This window comes from Jaculus jaculus, chromosome 3 (assembly GCF_020740685.1).
Source record: "Jaculus jaculus isolate mJacJac1 chromosome 3, mJacJac1.mat.Y.cur, whole genome shotgun sequence".
NCBI lineage: Eukaryota > Metazoa > Chordata > Mammalia > Rodentia > Dipodidae > Jaculus > Jaculus jaculus.
Genome location: NC_059104.1, coordinates 145,259,267 through 145,282,877, shown reverse-complemented (window position 1 = coordinate 145,282,877; position 23,611 = coordinate 145,259,267). Strand labels below are relative to the sequence as shown.

At 39.5% G+C, this 23,611-nt stretch overlaps 1 protein-coding gene across 1 annotated transcript in view; it reads right to left on the bottom strand.

The window, feature by feature from the left end:
- Agbl1 (AGBL carboxypeptidase 1) overlaps window positions 1–23,611 on the bottom strand; it is a 763,032-nt gene that overhangs the window by 518,065 nt on the left and 221,356 nt on the right. The window lies entirely within an intron of this gene.

Sequence of the window (23,611 nt, the reverse complement as noted above, 5' to 3'; positions counted from 1 at the left end):
AAACAACAGTCACTTGGGAGAAGAATGTAATCACATCAGGAAAATTGCAGACAGATGCTATGCACCCACTCCACCAATCTATCAGCTAATCTCACTTAGGAATGTTTCAAGTATTTCTCAGATTTGATGGCTCACTTGGAGCTCACACTACTGGTCTTTTGCCCCCATAGTCTCCCCAGTAGATTTAATTCTGCCAGAGTGATGTAGCAATTTCAATGATTTCTTCAAGTTTCAAGAGTTGTGAGGAAGGCTCCCAGCTTCATCAGGCCACTATTGACTGTCATAGAAGGAAGGCAACGGCAATCTCCTCTCCGAGCATGAGCACTGTATCAACAGGCTGTGCACCACAGTATCTGTGCAAAATACAGCCAAAATGGGATACAAAGGGGATTTGCACCTTCATAAAGACCCATCCAACGCGTCCCACATCTATGTATGTTCCAACATACAAAGTATAAGGCATGTAAGATGAGAAGCTTGGACATAGAAAAAATGACTGACTTCACCTAGAAAACTTTGAACTCAATCCTAAGTAATCCTGTGCCCAGGTCACATATAGTATTGAGTTCTGCTGTCATCATTTATGCATAAGTCTATTTCAATAAAAATTCCTTTCCCCCCCTTTTTTTTGTAACAAGGTCTCACTATGGAGCCCCAGCTGACCTTGAGCTACTATGTAGGCTAGGCTGGCTGCCAACTCATGATCCTCCTGCCAGACATGTTGGGATCACAGCTCTGCACCAACATACCTGACTGCAATGTACGGTCCTCAAGGAAGCAAACTGTAGGTTCCAAAGACAAAATTTCCTTTGGAAGCAGACCGTCTTTCCCTTGTAATGTCACTGGGGCTGCCTGAGGGTAATGTTGATGAAGGATATTATTACACATCAGTGAAGAAGATCAAGGCACAGATGAAAGGAGAGAGGAAAAGGAAATACAAACACGTGTGTAGTGGACTTTTAAAAATAAGCAAATAAGGGCTGGAGAGATGGCTTAGCGGTTAAGCGCTTGTCTGTGAAGCCTAAGGACCCCGATTCAAGGTTTGGTTCCCCAGGCCCCACGTTAGCCAGATGCACAAGGGGGCGCACGCGTCTGGAGTTCGTTCGCAGAGGCTGGAAGCCCTGGTGCGCCCATTCTCTCTCTCTCCCTCTATCTGTCCTTCTCTCTGTGTCTATCACTCTCAAATAAATAAATAAATAATTTTTTAAAAAATAAGCAAATAAGATAAATGATTCATTTTACAAACTGAAAGCTGGTTCTCTTCAGGGCTGTCTATTTCAAGTGTCCAAAGTTTTATCTCAACCATCTCCAGGTCCAGCGGTTTAAGAAAGCTGATATCAAGATAGCACAAAAACCGCCAAGTAAGAACAGAATAGTGAATAAATTATGGTCCTGAGTCATAAGGACAAATAATGCAGGAAGATAAAATCTAAGAGTTTGAGGCCCCAAATATATGTCACCTCTTGACACCTCAGCAGAGCAGTTTAAAGCTGAGATCACGCCACGAAATTTCAATAGCTACATTGCAAGCTTTGACATGTGGAAATTTTTATACATTTGCAAGGGCTGGCATGGTGCATGTTATTTGGGAGAAGTCCAGAGGTGTTTAAGGACTGAGTGAAAGTATGCAATAGGAAAATCACCTTGCTGCTTACTCTAATACTGGAACTAAGAGCTGCTATAAGCATTGGCTGGTTGAAAAGAATCTGTTTGGGCCTTGAACTTAAGGGTGAATTACTGGCTAATGGTGAGAGATAGAAGGAAGGAGCAAGGGAAAGAACAAGGGAACAAGAAAGGGAAAAAAAAATAAAGAAAAGGGGGTGTTACTGTTATTCTTATTATTATCATTATTATTGCTGCTACTCCTGCTGCTGTCAAAAATGATTCCAGTGGTGGTCTTCCAGTTCTTTACTTGCATAACCTGACAAGGTTACTGTGGAGTCCCAGTTGCTTGGCAACCTACCTTTTATGTTTAAGCCATTCAAAGGTATTCACCCTTTGAATTAGGTATATTCACAGATGACTGGGCAACGATAATGAGCCACTGACAGGTGGAAAAGCAACAGTGTAAGTGGGGAGTGGGACTGGCCTTAGAGCCTGATGGAGAATATCAGTGGTATGTTTAGGTCTAAATAATGGGAAATTGATAGCTGTGTATAAAGTCTGATTCCAAACAAGGCTAAAATCAAACTAGAATCAAAGACTTTCCTGGACTCCTCTTTGCCATGTCTCCTCTGTCTACCTAAAATGCCCATGCAATATATGAGACAGCAGCAGCAGTGGCCAAGGGCAACAGCCCAGAGGTGTATTTCCTGCACATTGGCAAGTCCTACTGGTGCCCTGTATGAGATGATGTGAGGAAGGAAGTTTCACCAACACCTCACCAAGAAATGAGGAGGTCTCTCCATGTAGCCACATTACAGTCATCCTACTTTTAGTGTTTTACTAATTTTGTTATTTCTGGTTACTAAATACCTTTTGTGATATTTATCAGATATTTCTTTAAAATATTTTAATGGCTCTTCAGCGCTATAAGATAATGTTAAGACTTCTTGTTGGAGCATAAAGGTCATTCATGACTCGTCTTCCCAATGGGAATAATCACTATGCCACATGCTGCTGTTATTCTGCATGCGTTAACAGGGTACCAGTCCCCCTCCTTCTCTGCAATTTCATTTTCCAGTTACAATTATCTGTGACCAACCAAAATCTGAAAATCTTACATGAAAGTTCTCAAGAATAAACAAGTCCTAAGTTTTAAGTAACTTTTGCTCAGTATAATATTGTAGTTTTCTATGTGTTATTAGTTGTGAATCTCTAACTATGTCTAATTATAAATTAAACATTATCATAATATGGATACACAGAATAGCACATAATATGTAGATGTAGGATTTGGTACTATTCGCAACTTCAGGTATCTACTGGGTCTTTCAGCATTTCCTAAAAGTTTTCTTTCAACTTGTCATGGGCTCTTTTGCCTTCTTTTCTTGTGACCAGTTCAGCTTTATATCTATTTGTACCTATTCCCAGGATGAGTCCAAATAGTCCCTTTTACTACCTGTCTCTAGTTGGAACCTACCCCATGGCAATGATCCTTTACCTCTAGGGTCCCTAGTCACAGTGCCTGAAGCCAACACACTATGAAAGACTCAGAAGAATATTTGAGATCCAAAACTAATGCACTGGCTCAAAAACATGAAAGAAATCTATTAAACTAAATATTTGATTGGCCAAAACTATAAAGATATTATGTCAATTTCATTAATTCCTAAATTTAGTATCCATAAAAATAAAAAAAATTATTGCCTTTGACAGCAATTTACAAGTAAGATTTCTGCACTTTGCAAGAATTCCTGATCATGAAGAGAGTGAATAAGTGACAGCCATCCATAAATTACTCTTTGCCTACAGCCAATTAATTGAAAATCAACTGTGACATTAATTCAGATTCAACAATTAAAATGTATTTGATGTGAAATAAAGGTATGTTTGGAGCAGTGTGAAGAAGAAGCGAGGACGACCCCAGGACCAACTAAAGCCACACGTTGCTTCAAGGCTTAAGCCAAGGTGAAGGACGAACCACAGAGAAGATCCACAAGGTTGTCTGCTAAACCTGCTCCTCCAAAGCCAGAGCCCAAGCAAAGCCAAGAAGGGAGAGAAGGTACCCAAAGGGAAAACGGGAAAGCTGATGCTGGAAAGGAGGAGAACAACCTGCAGAAAACGGAGATGCCCAAACAGACCAGGCACAGAGCCGAAGGTGCTGGAGATGCCAAGGGAAGCGTGTGCATCTTGATAACTGGGTGCTTCTGGTGACTGTACAGCTCAAAATGCTACTTCTTGTCAAGTCCTATAAAACTGCAGAATTTTGTTTTATTTTTTTTTTTAATCTATGTTGTTAGCACACAGAACAATTCATTGTTTTTGCGGGGGAGGAGGATCAAGTGTCACTAACAGGTCTCCCAAGCTGGAGTGACAGGAAAACACCTTTCCCTGATAGTTTTGAAACTTTCCCTTTGGTTCCTGGGAGGAGGGATTCCCTTGTGTTGACACAGTAGCCAACCTTGGCACAAATGCCTCGTGGCATGAGAAAACTCCAAGCCCATTTTTATGCTCTCCCCTCCACCATCAGCATAGACTTAACTCCCTTAAGACCAGACACCTGTTGGGACCTGACCCCTTCACACAGGTTCTGCCAGTGTGTCAGGTGACCCGGATTTTGCAATGACATCACTGAGATGACAGTATTCCTCACAAGAGCTGTGGTTCCTTTTCTAATGGATTGTGAATGTTTCAGATTAATAATCCTTCCATTTTCATTTCATTTCCTGAAAGTCAGGGTCGGCTTGTAAAAAGCTCTTAAAACAACATGCTCAATGTGAAATGTCAACCCTCACTCAAACTCCCCTGTTCCAAGCATCACATGAAGACTTCAATTTTATAGTGGCTTTCTATTTGGTAGTCCACACAAGACAGGAGTTTGAAAGTTCTAGTATAATAAGTGTCTGCCCATGTCCTGCTTGAAATACCATGATTGTTTATGAAAAGTACCTTTAATAAAGCTGGATACAGTTTGGCTTAAAAAAATATATAAAGGCATGTTTTACAGTGTTTAATATATTTGATGGTGCCTCCAATCTTCTATTCGTACCATGCCTCAGGCCTAAAAAGATCATAAAATGACCCCAAGTATATATGTTTAATTCAATTTTGTTTTCCTGAGAATTATGAACAAGCACAATGAGTACTACGATGCACACACTTTTAAGCAATGTGGATTAGGTGAACAAGTTATAATGAAGGGATGTCACCATGTCTGAGAATCAGGCAGGCTGTAAAAAGTAGTACTTAAAAATGTTCCACTGTGCAGCCATTAAGACTCACTGCTCCACAATGGATCCTAGGTGGACTAGCAGCCAGAAAAGGACAGTTTCACAGTTGGAGCCCAATAAGATAGATCTGTAGACCACACATGTGCATGGTTGGCCTTGAAGAGTAAGAGGAAGTTAACAAAACAGTCTTTATTTTCAGGATTTATGGACAGAAAAATATCAAAGAAACTAAGAGAAACATACAGATAGGCAGATAGGAGGGAGGGAGAGAAGGAGATAACTATAAACCGAAAGTGCAAACACTTCATCATGTGAGCATCTTTTCTCATCAGTTTTTCTTTTTCCCTGAGTAGTATATAGATTTAAAGGTCCCCAGGAAGCCATTTAATACAAACCAAGCGATATCCTGCTAGTGCCTTGGCTTAAAACAGTTCCCTAGGCTGCGCCAGAAGATTGTGCCAGAGGTGAGCTTTACTGATAGCATGTAAATGGACCTTTTACAAATCAAGTCATCATTTACATTTACTCAGAGCTCTCAATTTTAAAGCACCCTGCTATGAATCTTTGTGAGAAGTCAGAGTTCTCCCCGGTTGTTTCAGAAGAGAGACACATCTCCACGAGTGAGACTGGATTGCCTTGTGTAAAGCACTTGAAGGCAGCTCTGAAGCATCAGAAAGTGGAGCAAATAAATTGTGCTCTGATCAATACATCTTGTGTTGCTGAAGCCTTTGGCCTCAGGCTGGGGTCACAATCTGTGAGCATTGCTATGGCTGGGGGCTGCAGAAGTACAGGCAGCTCCCACATCCTCTGTTGTGTTGACCCTGGTCTGAAAATACCATTTGTCTTGACTCTGTAGAGAAAGAAACCTCACTCACAAAGCTTTTATTATATGGCCTTGTCATAATTGTTTTTATTTTATTATTGTTGCTGCTGCTAATCTCCTACTATGCCATCATTTATAAATTAAGCATTCCATAAGTATGCATGCATAAGAAAAACACGATGTACATAAGATTTTCTATTTTTTTATCCATGGTTTTGGGCATGGGTGGGGACTTTTGAATGAGTTCCTCATGGATAAAGGCAATTACTGTACTCTGAGCTTCAAGGACTTGTTTGTAAAACTGGAGAAAATGATGTCACCAATCTCATTGGATTAGTTTTGAAATTGAATGTGATAATGTATGCGAAGCATTTTGCAAAGTATATGATACACATTACTCAGTAAAAGCCATGAATTACCCTATTATTACTAGCATGATTATTAAGGAGAAATATATTATTATTACTATAGTAAATCAATTGAATGACTGAATTATTTGCATAGTCACATCTAATTTGAAGGCAAGTTATCCAAACTGGACTTTAAAAAGTTTTCTTAGGGGCTGGGCTTGGTGTGTAAGAGCACTTGCTACTCAAGCATGGGAACCTGAGTTGATCCCCAGCACTTGCATACAAAGCTGGGCAAGGCTGCTCACACCTGCAGCTTAAGCTCTTAAGGAGGCAGAAATGGGAGGATCACTGGGGATCCTGGTCAGCCAGTCCACCTGAACAACGGGGGCTCTAGGTTCAGTGAGAGACTCTGTCTCAGGGAAACTAATTGAAAGAGTGATAGAGGAACCTAACATCCTACTATAGCTTCCATACACTTATACATGGGCAACCATATCTGACACACACATATACACACACATACATGAGCCACATGCATGTAGACATGCACATGCCTCACACAATACTATATACACACACACACCTAAAGAGAGTTTTCTCTAAAATATAAAAATAAAAGTGAGAAAAGAGAAAAAAGTATTGTTATGTGTACAAGTCTGATAATGTCGTGATGACAGTGTACTATGTGTAGGCGAGACTGTAAGCTTAATGATTATGAACAGCATTTTCCGGCAGTCATGTAGACTGAGAACAACCATACTCTCTTATGCAAGACCTTCCTGGAAAGTATGTACCTAGAGAAACCCCTCAGACTCCACGAACCAGGACAGCTGGTGACCTTTGACCTGCCTCTGAACTTGGCCTTGTAGAAACTACTTTGAATCAGTTTCAAGTTCCTTCTGTTGAAAGCAAGACAATAACAAAATAATCTGGTCTCATTGTGCTTTTGTCAGAATTAAAGGAGATGTGTAAATGGTTTAGTAAGTACTTTACAAGTGACGGATATTACCAAGCCCCTGTGAAGTCAGCAGTTTTCTCAAATAGCTAGCTTTGAGGCTTACATTACTCTGTGCTTGTGCTTGTGTGAAACTTGAGGCTGGGCAGAGTGATCACATCTCCCTCTGTTCTGGTCTGTGTACTGAGGACAGAGCCCTAAGAGAACTAGACAAGGGAAGGAGGCTGATGGGAAGGGAAAGAATTTCTACTGACACAGAAATATCTCCTGTGGTAATCACCATCGACGGGAAAAGGAAATAAGGGGAATTTATGTGACAGTTTAATAGAGTTTTGTGAAATATGATATTATTTTAAAGTTTGCCTGAGTGAGGCGGACAGCATATTAAGGTGACTCCAGCTCTACAAGAATGATGATACGACTGTATTTTAAATTCTAAAATTTGCCCTCTCTTTCTTTGCAGTTTTATGCAGAGAAGGTTACATGTTTGTATTGTACATACATATGTAGGCACTGTGTGGTAACACACAGTCCACAAAGTGGGGTGTAAAGCCTAGGTTGGCGATGTCCAAATAATGCACCAGAGTTAAATTACCAACCAGAATCAACCATCCATCTGTTCTCTCTCATTATCACTTTTTCTGTGGTCTCTGACCTGTATCAGGAAGGAGCAGGCCATTCGCACAGCAGTGATACGGCTCAGGAATGGAAGATTTTTCTCCAGGCAATCATAAAAACTACACCTTCTGGCATTTGCAAGGAGAACGAGGGACAGAGCTCAAAATTGGCCTCCAAATGTCCATGTCCTGGGACACATGGTGTAACGGGAAGGGGGCAGTCTAGTCTCGGCAGCAGGGAGAAGGGAGCAGGGAGCCTGGTAGCCCCCTCTGGACGTGGCACTGACCAGCTACAAATGGTGATTTAGAGCCGGCCTATCAGCAAGACTAGCATGCTAGGAACCAGCCAGGCCAAGATGTCACCTACATAAAATATGCTTGTAAATTGTAATATAAAATAACGTAATGCGAGAAACCTTGGGGACCAGGTTACAAATGATAAAAATAGAGCTGTGAAATCAGGACTTGTCAGTGCTGACCACAAGGAATGGCACTCCTGTAGTAGGAGTTTAATATAGCTCTTTTGACCCAAAATGCTATTAGACTGGAGAAGGCCAATCAGCCAGGCCATGAAAACCACCACAGTTTTAACACCTAGTATCCTGTGTTTGAGTCTTTCCTGACCAAGCTGCCTCTAGGGTGTGTTTTGGTATCTGGAGTGGATTGCCTCAGTAGGATGGGAACTCCTGTGTGCAAGATCTCTTCTGCTTTCTAATAAAGGCATGCACATATGTGGAAGTATGTGATTCATTGTAAATGAATAAATTTGTAATTTTAACAATTTTAAAATCTCTTGTGTCTTTGTCCCATATATATTCCAGCCCACCTGACTAAATGGTCAAGATCAAGCTTCAGGGACTATAAAACAGAAACGTGGGTTGTTTACATGATTGTTCTGCCCAGCTGGACTCAGCTAGAAAAGCCAGTGAAAATAATCCTTACTGACAAGGACCTAGCAAACCCTGTCTCTTTCCCACATGCAGAAGAGCCCAAGTTTGTATGGCTGGTGCTACACTGCCCATCAATACTATATGCTTTTGCTATGTGCTCCCATTTAGTAGGCAGTTTCAGAAAAGAAGAATTTTAATGCTACTGAGCTCAGGATAGTAAGGAATTAACCCTACCTGTGATGCCTAATCTTTGTTATCAACTTGCCTGGATTTAGATCCACCTATGAGACACATTTCTGGGCATGCAAGTGAGGGTAATTCCTGGAAGGTTTAATGAAGAGAAAAAAAAAAAAAAAAAAACACCCTGAATGTGGATGGTGCTGTCCCATGGGCTAGAGCCCTGGTGTCAATACAAGGGGCGAAGAAGAAAGTGGGCTGAGTACCAACATTCATCTGTTTCTGCTTCCTGACTGCAAACACAAGGTAACCAGCCAGTTAACACTCCTGCTTCCATGCCTGCCTCACTCTGAGGGATTGTATCTTCTCAAACTAGACACCAGAAAAATAAAAAGAAAAAAATAACTTCCTTAAATTGCTTCTTGTCAGGTCACAGCAACAAGAAAAGTAACTGAGAAGTCTGGCCTTTGTACTTGAATGCTTGTAGCTAGTCCCCAGACCCCTAGACTGTCCTATCTGTTAGCAGTATATTTGTCAAAGGGCTCTGGCTATATGACTAACAATGTAATTTAAGATAGAAGCTTGACCAAGGTAGGTATTTGGGGGACACCTGTTTTCCTAGCACTCAGGAAATGGAAGCAGGAAGGTCATGAATTCCAGGCCAGTCTGGGTGATTCAGTGAGACCCTGTCTGAAAAAACAAACAAAAAATGTGATGTAGCTTATGTTGTGTCAGTTCCCATTTCTGAAGGAGAAGTAGAATTAAAAACATCAGCCAAGCCTCTGTAAGGGGCTGGATGCTAATGATCAGCCCCATGGACAGTGTGCAATTGATCCTAGATAAAATGCTGGGCACCAAAGGTTTGGGAGGGTGTCCTTGGATGGATTGCAATGCCCTGTGACACATCACAGTAAGGAGCAGGCAGTGCCATCCAGGACTTCAGGATGAAAATATAAAGCATCTGCAGATCAGCCTTTCCTAGCTATGCCCTTTCTTTGCTTGCTACTAACTTGTAATCCCACCTGAAATATGGTTTTTCTATAAGTATAGTAATTTACCACGTGTTGTGTCATTTTCCAGCAAGTTACTGAACCACTGGTAGCCTGAGAAAAACTACTAAACTTATAGTTGGTGTCTGAGGAGTCTTCCTTCAATCTACCTTGGAGCCTTCCTCCAGTCTTTAAGTTTGGATAACTGCCAATGGTGGCATTTTCCTAGCACTGAACTACTTCTTGTCCAGCTGTCCATCCTTCCTGATTCTATGCAAGTGCTCTACCACTGACCTATATCCCCAGAAGCTATTCCAGAATCTGGTATGAGCTAAATCCTTATGCTATGGTTCTAGCATCTTCCCTCTTTGTCCTGTTGAGCTTCTAATTTAGCATCCAATCTGAAAACACATGCCATATTCTCATATTTTCATGGCATCTCTCTAGCAGAGTTCCCCCTCACCTGTCCACGCAGCTGAAGACCACTGCAAAGTAAGAGGAACACTGAAAAGAAAGTGGAGTTCTAAATAAACAGTTTTGAGTCAGCCCGTGTGTACTCCAGAGACTGCGTCCGTCTACTCTACCACCTGTGTGCCCTTCATTCATAAGCTCTGCACATATGAGGCTCTTTCCTACATACAGTGCTATTTAGAACTCTGAGGGTGGATAAATGAAAGGCAGACATGATGTAAAACCAGTGAAGTTCATGGGGTTCAATATGAGACGACAAATGAAGATAATAATTTATGCAATTTTTCCAGGCAAGTCCATGCCCAAATGTGATCTCACAGGCTGCCTGAAGTTTGGCCAAACTAGATGTACAAAGGTTGAGACCCAATTGGGTGTATGGGAAAGAATATAAAGACAGCCAAGAATCAGCTTATCTTAGACCAGAGAATAATTTATGGATAATAATAATAATTTATGGCCATTGTTACTAAACACTTTGCTGGTTTCAAAAGGCTTATGATGAAGGCACTACTATAATCATTTCACAAATCAGAACACAATGACTAAAGATGGGACTTGGGTTGGAGAGATGATTCAGTCAGTAACTTCTTGCCACATGAACATGAAACTTTGGATTTCCAGCACCCACATAAAGGTCAGGTATGATGTGTGAACCTGCAATCCCAACACGGAGGGAGTTACTAGCTTGTCTAGGAAAATCACTGAACTCTGAGTTCAGTAAGAGGCCATGGTCTTAAAAGTTACAGTGGAGAGGGAGTGAGGAAGACACCTGAGATGTTGCTATCTAGTCTCTGCACCTGCCTGTGAATGTGTACGCACACCACATACATATGTACAATCAATCAATCAATCAATAAAGGTGAGACACCCGCTCAGGTAGACTAGAAGTGCTGCATCCTCGATGAAACTCTGTGACGTTTCCAAAGGGACCATCTCATGTCTTGCGTGCTCATTATTGTAGGCACGTTGACACGGGAGAAAGTTAGGGACTCCAAGGAGGGTCTGCGTGGCTCTGCTGATGAGCTTGATGCAAGAAATAAGTGTGTTGTCAGTGCTTTTCTACTCATGGGTTTAAGAGAGACAAGCCAACTCACTCCATCCCACAAATTGTTCTCTAACTGCAATCACTATTGTCATTGCCAGAGGGACTGGGATGGCAAAGTGGATAAATCGAAACGATCCATCACAACCCTGAACGCCCTGAAGAACTGGCTTCCTGGCTGTCCTCAGCTCCTTCCTATGTCTCACTATTAGTTCTTATGATATTTGTATAAACACAATCATTAAAGTCAAACATGAAGATCTCTGGGGCATCCATTAAAGTGTATCCGTGAAATGTAAAATTACACTTATCTTCATACATTCTGTAACAAATCAGCAAATGTTCTTAGCCAAGATACAAGTCTTATTTCACACAAAACATCAACTGATATATGTAAGTATTGGCATGCTTAATGCGAGAAGCCAGTGGTTTAGAATTTAGAAAAGCTTCTATTTCTGGCTTTGCTCATGACAATTGCTGGGGCCTTCCCCAAGGCCAGTCAGCACTCTGGATTTTCATTTCTCTCTAACCCTATGCTCCTCTGCTGCGAAGCAGTTCAGTTCCATTCCTAGGCAAGACTCAGGCCACAGTCCTTGCCTAGGCTTAGAGGGAGTTCATTATCAGTTATTAGCAGCTACTAAATAGCAAACTCTGTACTAAGCATTTTACACACAGTTTCATTCAATCCCTACCATCACAAAGAGGTTTATTGGCACCACTTAAAGTAAAATAAATGGCTGACAAATTTGAACTATGCCCATGAAGACCCTTTGCAAAAGTACAAGAATTTAAACCAGACACGGGCTCTTCTCTCTTTGGCATGCTATACCTGTCTGTGGGTAGCGTTTCCTCGGTTACCCTTGTCTCTGCTCAGGCATTGTGTTGCCAAGAATGTCTATATGGGTATTCACTACTTTTGAGTAGGGAGACTGCTGTTGTTGTTGTTGTCGCATGGATTCTCACCATGCTGCCTGTTCTCTCTGGACTCCCGTCCATCTGCTTGCCGGGTGCACCTACTCCTCAGATATGTTAAGTTTTACGCTTGATCTTGGGCATGCAAAATTTTCCAGCACTTTCCTTCAGTCTAGCCAAATTGCAGATCCTGACCCTTGATAGTAACTTTCTTCCCACCCTAGCCCCTCTCCCACTGAGCCTCTTCTGCTTTGTTCCTGCTCCTGCCCCAGCATATCAAGGTTGTTTCTCTGCCCATGGAAGTAGAGCCGCTAAATGTTGGACGAGTGCCAAGACCTCTTTGGGAGAAGTAATTAATCACTTTATAAGAGGCATGCACTCATAAAGCAAATTGCACATAGAAAATGCAGCCTGGAGAATTTCAAGCAGAATATCACCAAACTTTTCCTAAGGATGTGTTGATTAAACCACAATGAGTTAATTAGGTGAGGGTCGATGAGGTGTATTTGTAAAGGTAATGGCTCATTAGGTTGCATGCTGTTTGAAAGTGATGCGAAGCCAGTTTCAAAACTTCCGATTGCTTTGACCGTTTAATTACATGCTAGAGACGCTGAGTTTCAAAAAAAGAAAAGGATAATAAGAAAGAAAAGAAGGAAAGAGCAAAGAAGGCTTGGATCAGTTCTGCTCCATGCTTTAGTTAAAATTTACTCTTCTGGGGCCCAAATCCCACCCTTATCATCAGGAACAGCTGGTTTGGCTGGTCTGTAGGGACAGCAAAGGCAGGCGAGACCTCTGCCTCACCATGACTACTCTGATGCTTTCTGCTCAGAGGCCCCTGTGCTCTGGTCCTTGGCTTTTAGATTTCTCCAGAGATGATTATCCAGCCAGCCAGATGGGTGGGACAGAGAGCAAGCCTCCCTCATGTAGATGGTTTCACAGATATTGGCTCCAGCTGCCAAAGTAGAGAAAAATTTACAGTCATAAGAGAAAAGGCCAAGTCTGAATTCCACATGAGCACAAAAGCATGCATTTGCATTTATCCCTATCTGTGCATGTGTGTGAGTAAGAGAGAGAACTGGAGAACTGGATGCAGATGAATACTAGAGAAAAAGAGATAGGTAAAAGAAAAAGCCACTCAAAGGAGAGACAGAGAGAGCACACCACTTACCACCCTCTGCAAACCACACACAGCATGCAACTTATCTTCAAAAATCCCTTCCCCCTCCCAAGAAAAATGGTACATTTTAAATATATATTATTTTTATTTTTAGAGAGAGCAAGAGGAGTGATACAGAGAGAGAGGGAGAGAATTGGTGTGTCATTGACATTTGACACTGTGTGGGCGCTTTGGGCACAAAGAAACAACAGCCACCAGGAAAAAAAAAAAAAAAAAGGTCTTTATCCCCAAACCTCAGATTCCTGGCCAGGGTGGGTGTGGGAGCCAGTCATAAGTAACAGATATACATATATGAATGATATGCAATGAGATAATGATAATTTATGTACACACTAATGAATCATATATACACATATATGTAGTCCATGCAATGGACATGTTCTGAGCTAGGTTTCAAGAGTAAAGAAAAAGACAGAGGGGACCACATGTCCACAGAGGCATGAAGAGAGCTCACTCCCATTTCGTGTGTGCTTCCACCATTCTCCAAAACTGACCTTTCTCTGGCCCCAAAGCCTCCATTGTTTCGTTGTGGTGGACTCCCTGCATACGTTGTTGTTTCCCAGCCAGCTGCACGAGGCACCACTGACCTCCCTTTAACGCACTGCTATCTCCAGATGTGTCGACAGCCATGCTCCCTATTGCTCCTAATTCCTGAGCTATTCCTGCTCATAACGCCTTGTAAGACCCTCCTCCTAACCCTATGCAAAACAGTCCAGTCCCTTGCCTTGTACTACTAGTCCATGCCTCCACGATCTTACCGAGTCTTCACACTGAGTCTCACAGCCTGTTCTCCGGGTTGAGCTCTACTATAAATCCCAGACCCATAGACCCAAGGACTTCTGCATGCAGAAGGGAAATGCTCTTGTGCCCTCGATGATCAGTGAAGTGCTCAAGTCAAGTCTGTGAACCCTTAGAGTACAACTGCCATGCCCAGCTCCTTACATAGTACAAGTGATAAAAAAAAAAAAAAAGCGCCTTGCCAGAAAGACTTTATGGCTAGGAGAAAGGGGATTAAGCATTGTGACAGATAACCACTATGGCAGGCAGAGGTGTGAGGAGCACAGAAAGACAGGGACAAAAGAATATAAGACAGGTTGGGCCGAGATCATAGGGTGTATTCTGCACAAGTATCACTTCTCGTGCCATTGAGGAATAGGAACGGTCAAGAGAATCAAAGCAGCCTGAGAAATGAATCAACATTCTGGAGGCCTACCAGACAGCAGCAGACATGAGTCCGCACATCGAGCCACATGAGGAATTGCTCAGGGTGCCCAATGCCTGCTTAATATGCAGAAAATTTGTTCTAATGACCAATTTAGCTGTACCCCATATGTTTTGATGTATATACTATTTTCAGTGTCCTTTAGTTCACTATATTTTCAAATTCCAAGGTGATTTCTTAATGAAGGATTAAGTTTCCAAATACTTTTATGATTGATATGAGATTAAATTGCCTTCTGCTCATGAAACCTGTTATTGATTCTTTGAAATTGCCTAAGGACTCTTGTTTTGTAACCTACACTGTGGTCAGATAGTCCGACACTCTTTCATGATTGTTGAATTCTATGTGTTCCAATAAGTTACATTTACTTAAACCATTCACTCTGTAGATATGTGTGCTTCTTTGTAATTGTCTAGTTTGTTCTGTTTGTAGGGTCATAGGTTTATACGTGGCTATATATATGTATATTTTGTTATTGAATGGTCCTCTTTATTCCTGCTGGCAGATATTATTTAACTCTTTCATTTGATACTGTTATTACTGTACAAACTTGCTTCAGGTTTATATTTAAGAACTTTCTCTAAGTACAGTCTTAATTATCTCTCTCTGACTGAAGGAAAAAGTTCATTATCTATCTAACAATTCAAGTCAAAATATTTGACATTAATCAATTATGTTTATTGGTGTCATTAGCAGTTATGTACATTTATTTGATTTCTATTCTTATTCTTTTTAGTGTAGGCATGAGAATGAGCTGTGTATGCTTACATATGTGTGAGTGCACGTATGAGCTTGCCTCAGCATACAAGCAGAGGCTAGAGGACAACTTGGGTTTGTCCTTGCTTTCTATCCTGTTTAAGGCAGGGTTTCTCATTCTCTTTTTTAAGACAGGGTTTATCATTCTCTCGTTCAAAGCTATATTTGCCAGCCTTGAGTGTCCATGAGCTTATGGAAAATTCTGCTGCTTCCAACTTGCCATTCACTGTCAGCATGCTTTGACAACAGAAGCCCACCATGGCTTTTGCTTTTCCGTGAACTTTGGGAATCTGACTTCAGGTACTCATGCTTACAGTGCAAGAACTTCATTCACTGAGCCATCTTCCCAGCTTTATGCACATTTATGTCAACAAGTTTCTTTGCTTTTATTCACTTTATTCCCTTTGTGTCTTTGCCCCTACTTTATAGTCCATGTTTAAACTGATGGAAGTAAATAGAATTTGTTTTCTTTTCTTAGTGTACTAATTTCATAATCACAGATTTTTGTATCTTTACCTTTAGTGGCCACCTTTAGATGATAACTTTTCTGAACAAAATCTCAAGTTACTGACAACACATTCCCAACCTCAAAGACTACTGTAACTTTAACATATTTTAAGATCTCATTAAATACATCCTCCTGTCTGGTTACTATCCACAGTTTATTTTATCACACTAAATCACACATTCATTTAATCACCAATCTTTAGTTTAGTTGTCTTATATCAACACTATTTCTTACTTGCCAAACCTCTCATGTCTTGATGAAGTATTCCCGTTGACAATATTCCATAAAATATTTGCATTTCTCATTATTCCCTTAAAGAGCTTGTGACTTGTTGCTGGCTATGCTCAGTCTCATTGCTCTCTCTGGGGAAGTCATCTACCTTTTGACCTTGGCAGCTTTTCAGAATTTGATTTTGTCCTGTTATTCTGATGATTCAACACAGGTATTTCTAGATATATTTTTATTTCTCTTGATTGGTCTTAAGAATGCACTTCTGAAAGACTACTCTTTCTCTTCTGCATTGGTCTTTCAGCTATTATTTCTTCTAATACTGCATACCATTCTGTCCATTTTCTTCTCAAACTCCTGCCAAAAAAAATGTTGGATAACTTTAAATCCTCCAAATCTATCTTCAAGCTTTATTTCTTTCTTTCCTTCCTTTTTTCCTCCCTCCCTCCCTTCCTTTCTTTCTTCTTATGCATTGTTTTCTGGGTATATTTCTTCCAGTTCATTAACTCTCCATTCAATTGGATGAAGGATCCCATTTACTTTAAAAATACTTGGATATGTTTTCATTAATGATGGTTCTAAACACTCATTTCTCATAGCCAACTTTCTCTCTCTGTTTCTATCTTTTTGTTTCATATTTTCTTGTACTCCTTAATTAGCATTGCTCCTTCATTTTGAGCATCCTAAATGTAGCAGATTTAAAATCCTCATGAAAATTTCATGTTTTCCACATGAAATTTTCATATTTACCTGAAGTGAATTTGTGGCTTTATTGTTGATTTTTTGGCTATATTCCTTATCACATACTTTAGAATTTTTATTGGTAAGTTTGTATGTAAACTGGATTTTTATTGGTTGTTATTTATGTTATTTTTTTCTTCTCTCTCTTTAATAGGTACATGACATCATTGTGCCAGTCCTAATTACATTTTCATCTTCCTTGCTGAAGTCATTCTCATCCCATAGGCTTCCAAGAAAACAAACTTCCAACCACTGATTTCATATTGATTATCTTTTCAGTTGTGTTTGCTTTGTAAGAGATGAACAGGGCCTACCTCCAAGCTTCTGACCTTACAGTAAGCCTGGCTCTAGGCTCCCAATATCAGAGGAGAGTTCCAGCCCTCATAACCCAGGGATAATCAGATATTACAGTTTCTCTCTGTCCTTACAGCCCAGAAGAAACTGACTTAAATTCTGCTCAATGCTGTGAAATTCTGATCCATTTGTGTCCATATTTACATCTTTATTGAGTCTATGACATTTTTGCATCTGCTGTAATTGTTACTTTTCTCTCAATGTCATGTGTTTGAAAGATATATAAATTATATTTTTTTAGAGAACCCTTGTAAATACAGGAAGAAGACAAGACTTATCCTCCAACCTTTTTCTTCTATAAACAGTGTCTCCCTACCTTCTGTCCTCAAAACCCAGGTAAGTGTGATGTCAAGGTTTTAGGAATAAGAAACGTTCATGTTATATCATCCTCTCTTCCCCATCAGAGTAACTAGATACAAACTGGTATCTATTTCACACTACAAAGGGGATCTAGGATTTGCATGGACCTATTGAGAAAGATGTTTCCTCTTTAAACACTGGAATTGTTAGTTAGAAAAATATAAGTTTGGCTCCCTAAGAGTGAAGAAAATTTACTATGTAGAAACGCCCTAACAAAAATGAAACCCACAATGACTGGAACATGGCTGAGAGACCAAGGCAAAATAATTAATTAATTAATTAATTAATTAAAATAAAACTTATTTCTGAGGAAGTCATTTAGTCCTTGGATAAAAGCAAACCTAAGAATCACCTTTCTCTGGACTTCTAATTCATGTAATTCTTCCTACTCTGTAACAGGTGCATGAGACTAAGAGGCACACTCAGTTGAACAACCTAAAGTGCACACAGCAAGGTAATGACTAAGAACTCAGATCCTGCCAACCTGCCTATATTTGAATTCTAAAGTCCCCACTCACTGGTAACTTAAGGTATGTTAATGAACCTCAATGGGCCTTAGTTTCCTCTGCTGTTAAGCAGGGATTAAAAAAGATTGACATCATAGGACTATCCCATTTACAAATGTTTAATGTTTAGTATCTCTTGAGTTGGGGGTGTAGCTCAGCTGGAAGAAAAGCTTGCCTCCATCCGTATCACTGTACTGGGCAGGGAGCATGTTGTCTGTCATTATAGCACTTGGGAGGTACATACAGGAAGATCAGAATCTCAAGGTCATCTGTAGCTAGATAGCAAGTTTGAAACCAGTGTGATATGTGTGAGGCCCTTTCTCAAAACATACAAGCAAACAAAACAAAATAAACACCCTTCAGTCGACCTGACTCAGAGAAAGACTTGTCAGTACCAACATCAGTGCTGCTGAGTCCCTCTCTCTACCAAATCAAATCCTAGTGAGTTTATTTTAAAAGACAGTTTTCAGACATCATCTCAGACTCAAGTCCTCCTTAATTTAAGAAATGTGGTTGAATAAATAAAGTAGGGAGGACTCTGCCACTGCCTCTGCTAAGTAAATTCTTGAGGACAACCAGAGATAAATCCTGGATGCAGCACATTAAATCACAAACCTGAGCTACTTTATGGAAATGCTGCCAGGCCTGGGGACACAAAGGGCTGGTGAGATATAAGGTATCTTTCTTCACAATGTGCATAGAATCCACTCTGTTTTGATTCAAGTTCTCAAGGGGAAGAAAAGATTTTTTTTTAAAGAATTATGAAAAGGCACTGCAATCAGAGTCTTCCATTATCACAGGGATAAAATATCAATTTTTGTCAGGATAAAATGAAGCACAGATTGGCTCTGATAGGGAAAATTAAATTTCTAGCCTCCACTTGATTTGATATTTATCACATTTTTACCCCAGAAATGTTCTGTCACAAAACATTAAAAAAAATTATTCATCACACACCAAACAAACATCAGTGCTCTTAGGAAACAGAACTGACAAATAACGGGTTTAATCATGAGAAAATCAAAGGGGTGACTGAGAAAACCCGATAGAGAAATATGAATAATCTCAGGTAGCTTTGTAAGACAAACAGGTATAAAGAGAACACAAGAGTTTCATGTAAGAAGTGAGCATCCCACCACTCGCTGTTTGAAACAAGGCTACAAAATGGTCACTGAGTAGTCACTGATGTAGATAGTTGCAGGGACAACTGAATCTTGGCTAAAGGACACACAGAACTACCATACATAGCCTAGTGGTCATGGCTTCCTCTGTGTCAGCTTTGACCAACCAACATTTTAGGAACAGGAGAATTGTTTTAAAATCCCTCAAGACTCAAGAAAAAGTTCATGCCACAATGTATTGATTGAATAACTTCAGTGAGACTGTTCTGTCTATTATAAGAAATGAAAATTAAGCTATGAATACTAATTAGTCCAAATTTATGTTTTTTCCATGTCTCTGGAAACTAATATGTCTCTTGTTTCAGCTATTATTTGTTTCGTGTAGAAATGACACTTTCCTTGACAAGGGAAGTTCTTGAAATGTAAATTCATCACTGACACCTACATAGTGACACCTAAATCAGTGAGGCTCATTTTAGGTTATTTAAACACTCTTGCTAAAAGAAACACTCACAGAAGTCTCAAAAACACTCTGTGCTGAATTGTGATAAAATCTCATGTCTAGATAATGTGCTACCAAACAACTCAATATAAACAAAGAACAAACCTTGTTCAAGGCAAGGTGCTCCTGGGAGAAACTTGAAGAACAAAATTGGTGATTCACAAAAGGAGATATTTAAGGAGATAAATATCAGAGGTGAGAAGCTATGGATGCATATTGTTATAAAATGTATTAATGAAGTTACATTTAAAAGTACAATGTTGTGTTGGAGAGAAGGCTCATGGCTAATAGCACTGGTTTGCAATGCTGGGGAGCCCACTATTCAGTTCTCCAGGGGCCCCATACAGCCACATGCACAAAATAGTGCATGCATCTGGAGCTTGATATAAAATCTGTAGTAAAGCATTGCCAGTAGAGGCATAGGAGAGTGGCCAGTGAGAGAGGAACTTGGGTTCTAGGTTAAAGCTTCATGGCTAGAAGTCAGCAGTAAGCAGCAGGAAACCTAGATGGCCACAAGTTCTAGAGTCATCCCCTGCAGATTCAAATGTTTACAAACTCTCTGGCTCTGACATTATAATATTAAATTGTAATAATAATGTCTATTTCCCAGGGTTGCTAAAGCCAGCACAATACCCAGAAGAGAGTATTATATATGCTAATAATGTGATTAGAAGTGGTTAAGTATAGAGAGAGATGGGCCTTGCATAGTGGAGAAGCACAAATTTCTGATTGCATGTAATTTCTACAATAAAAAAATCCAGCAATGGTGATTAGAAGGAATGATGCTTCCAGAGTCCAGAGGTAATGCCTGGAGACAGCAGAGTCTGCTGGCATGGAGATTATGAATTTGGGAATCATTGAGGTTCAAATGTGAAGCAATAAGCTGCACACTAAAGTAAAGGGCGGTACAGCCAAAAGAGGAAGACATTGATTTGAAAGTAATCATAAAGAGAATGACGATAAAGATGGGATGATGATGAGTGAGGGAGGGAAAGGAAGAAGCAATTCTGATTTCAAAGTTTTGAGTTGTATTGTGTAAATAAGTTATAGTATTATGGAAAAGAATTTAAAAGTATACAAGAAGAATTAATAAATTAATTATGGGTGGGGAATTCTTACCAATTTAGTTTCCACTATGCCAATGTTTAGCACTTACAGGAACCAAGAAGGACTCTTTACAAGACATTTGTAAATATGAGTCAGTAATTTAGAATACCATCTAGGGCTTAAGTTAATCTATTTGAGATCCATTTTTAAACTGGCCTGATCTAAATGAATATGTGATAAATATAAGGGAACAAGTGGAAAGAGAGAGTGATAGAGAGAAAGATAATATGAATGGACACATTTCCCCAAGGGAAACATAGCAAGGAAATGTGCAAAGTATCAGAATATGCCCAGAAGGTAAGAGAGTATATCACTCATAGAACAGTCATGAAGAAAGCACAAGGGGCAAACAAAGGTCATGAAATAATCATGAAAAGCTCAATTCCACATTCAATTCCATATGCACCCAACAACAAAGCAGCTAAATCCATAAAGTAAACTTTCAATAACCTGAAGGAAGAAATCAACATCAATAATAGAAAATTTCGAAAGCACATACTCCATAATGGGTAACTCATCCAAACAGAGTCATCAATAAGGAGAAAGCAGAAAGTAAGCCCCATCACAGATGAAATGGAACTAATCAATCCATACAGAACATTCCACTCAACATCAAAAGGATGCACATTTTTACAATTATACATGGGACATTCTCCAGTCTAGAGCACACATCAGGTCATAAAATAATCTTAACAAATACAATCTTAACAAGATTTCCACTATCTTTTCTGTACATAATAAAAATATATAACAGCAAGGAAACAAATTTAGGTAAGCTGGCCATTCAACTATGTGTTAGGGTGGTGACCCAATCCAGTCAAAAGTTGCCCTATAATGATTGATTGATTGAGCAATGAACCCAAGAACTAATGAATGCCTCAGTGCCTCTGAGCAACATCCTAGCCCTCGTCCTCCTTCTCCTTCTCCTTCTCCTCCTTCTCCTCCTTCTCCTCTGTCTTCTCCTTCTTCTTCTTCTGCTTCTTCTCCTCTTCCTCCACCTCCTCCTCCTCCCTCCTCTTCCTCTTCCTCCTTCTCCCCCTTCTTTGCAGCAGTGTCTCACTAATTGGCATAGGCAGGCCTTGAACTTGTGATCCTGCTGCCTCCATCTCTTCAGTAGCTGGAATTACTGGCCTGCCTCCTTGAGTCTGGCTTATGGGCAACTTCCCTACACTGAACTGAATGAAGAGCCCACTATTGATCAGCAGACTTAGCAACAACATGAGCACTCAATTACCACATTATTTTGTGTCATATGAATTATACATGATAAAAAATATGCAAGAACTGTCAGAGATCACTTTTTACTGCAATACACAATTTACTGGTGAGATGAACTGTTCATGTGGAGATGATTAGTGTCACATGGCGTTTAAAGTACACAGTGACAGCTCCTGGAATCACCTCAACAGCAGCACGAGGTGACTATAAAACCATTGCAGTAGTATTGCCTAAACTACAGACTATTTTGTGTCATTATGATTTAACACAGAAGCTTTATATTTATTTACATTTTTCCTGACTTTGGATAGTTTCCTATATGCTCTGCATTACTAAGTTTTATAAACATAATTTTTACATATTTATATATTTTATTACATTAAACATACTATTATCAGGCTGGAGAGCTGGTTGAGTGGTGAAGGTGCTTGCCTACAAGGCCAGAGGACCCCAGTTTAATTCCTCAGGACCCACATAAGCCAGGGCACATGGTGGAACATGTGTCTGGAGTTCATTTGCAGCAAATAAATAAAAATATACTATTTTCTACATATATTGTAAACATGCATGTCATAGCTACATTTTTCTCTTTTTCCAACATTTCTGAGTTGTGTGTTTCACCTTTCTTAAATTTTGGGGAAAAAAATTTAAATCCATGTCTAAATAAACCTGTGAAGCACATATATGTGGTATTCAAGGACACACTGCACATGGATGTAGAACAACACACTCTAGACTAAGCATCACATCAGTGAGGAAAAATAATCCAATTTTTAAAATATCTGGAGATAAAAAGAAATGCAATTACAACATAATGGAATACAAGAATAATCAATACCAAAATGGAAATTTAAAACAATAAATATGTATGTTATAAAAGAGATCTCAAATAAACAACCTAACATTACATCTCAAGAACCATAAGAAGAACAAATTAAGCCCATAATTAGCAGGAAACAATAGTGAGTTTTAGATGTAAGATAAATCAAATCCATAATAGAAAAATTGATATGTCCAAGAGTTGGTTTATTGAAAACAAAAACAGAGTCAACAAACCATTTGCTATTAAAGCAAGAAAAATGGAGACTCAAACAATGAAATGACAAATGTAAGAGAATGCATTATAACAAATGTCTCAAGATATAAATACTCATAAGAAACTATTATGCTTAGCAATATGCCAACAAGACAGATAATCTAGAAGAAATGGATAATTATTAAAAATATACAACTTATTGAATGAAATCAAGGAGAATTAGAAGGGCAGCATGGTAGTGTTTTCCTATAATCCTAGAAGGGATGCAAGAAGATTGGAAGTTGAAGTCCAGCATGTACTCTGCATTGTGAGAGTTTTTCTCAAAAAGCAAAATCAAACAAACAATACATAAGAAGGAAGAAGCAAAAGAAAAGGGAAATAACAACAAAAAAGTCCAGAACAGACAATAAAAAACCAAGAGATTGAATTGGTAATGCAAAACTTCAAAATAAAAAGCTCAAAAAAGATGGCTTCGAGGATAAAATCTATCAATACACTTAAAGAGAAAACAGCACACTTTGTACTTACATGAAAATATTCTTATAAAACCCGGCACTTTAATCTACAATGACTACATGACAATAAAATATCAATGAAGGAGAAAATGAATTACCCCCAGTCTTTATCCAACTTCTAAAAATAGAAGATATATGCACAAACTTATGAGGCTAACATCATCTGGACACCAAATACAGTTAAACTGATAAAAGGAAAGAA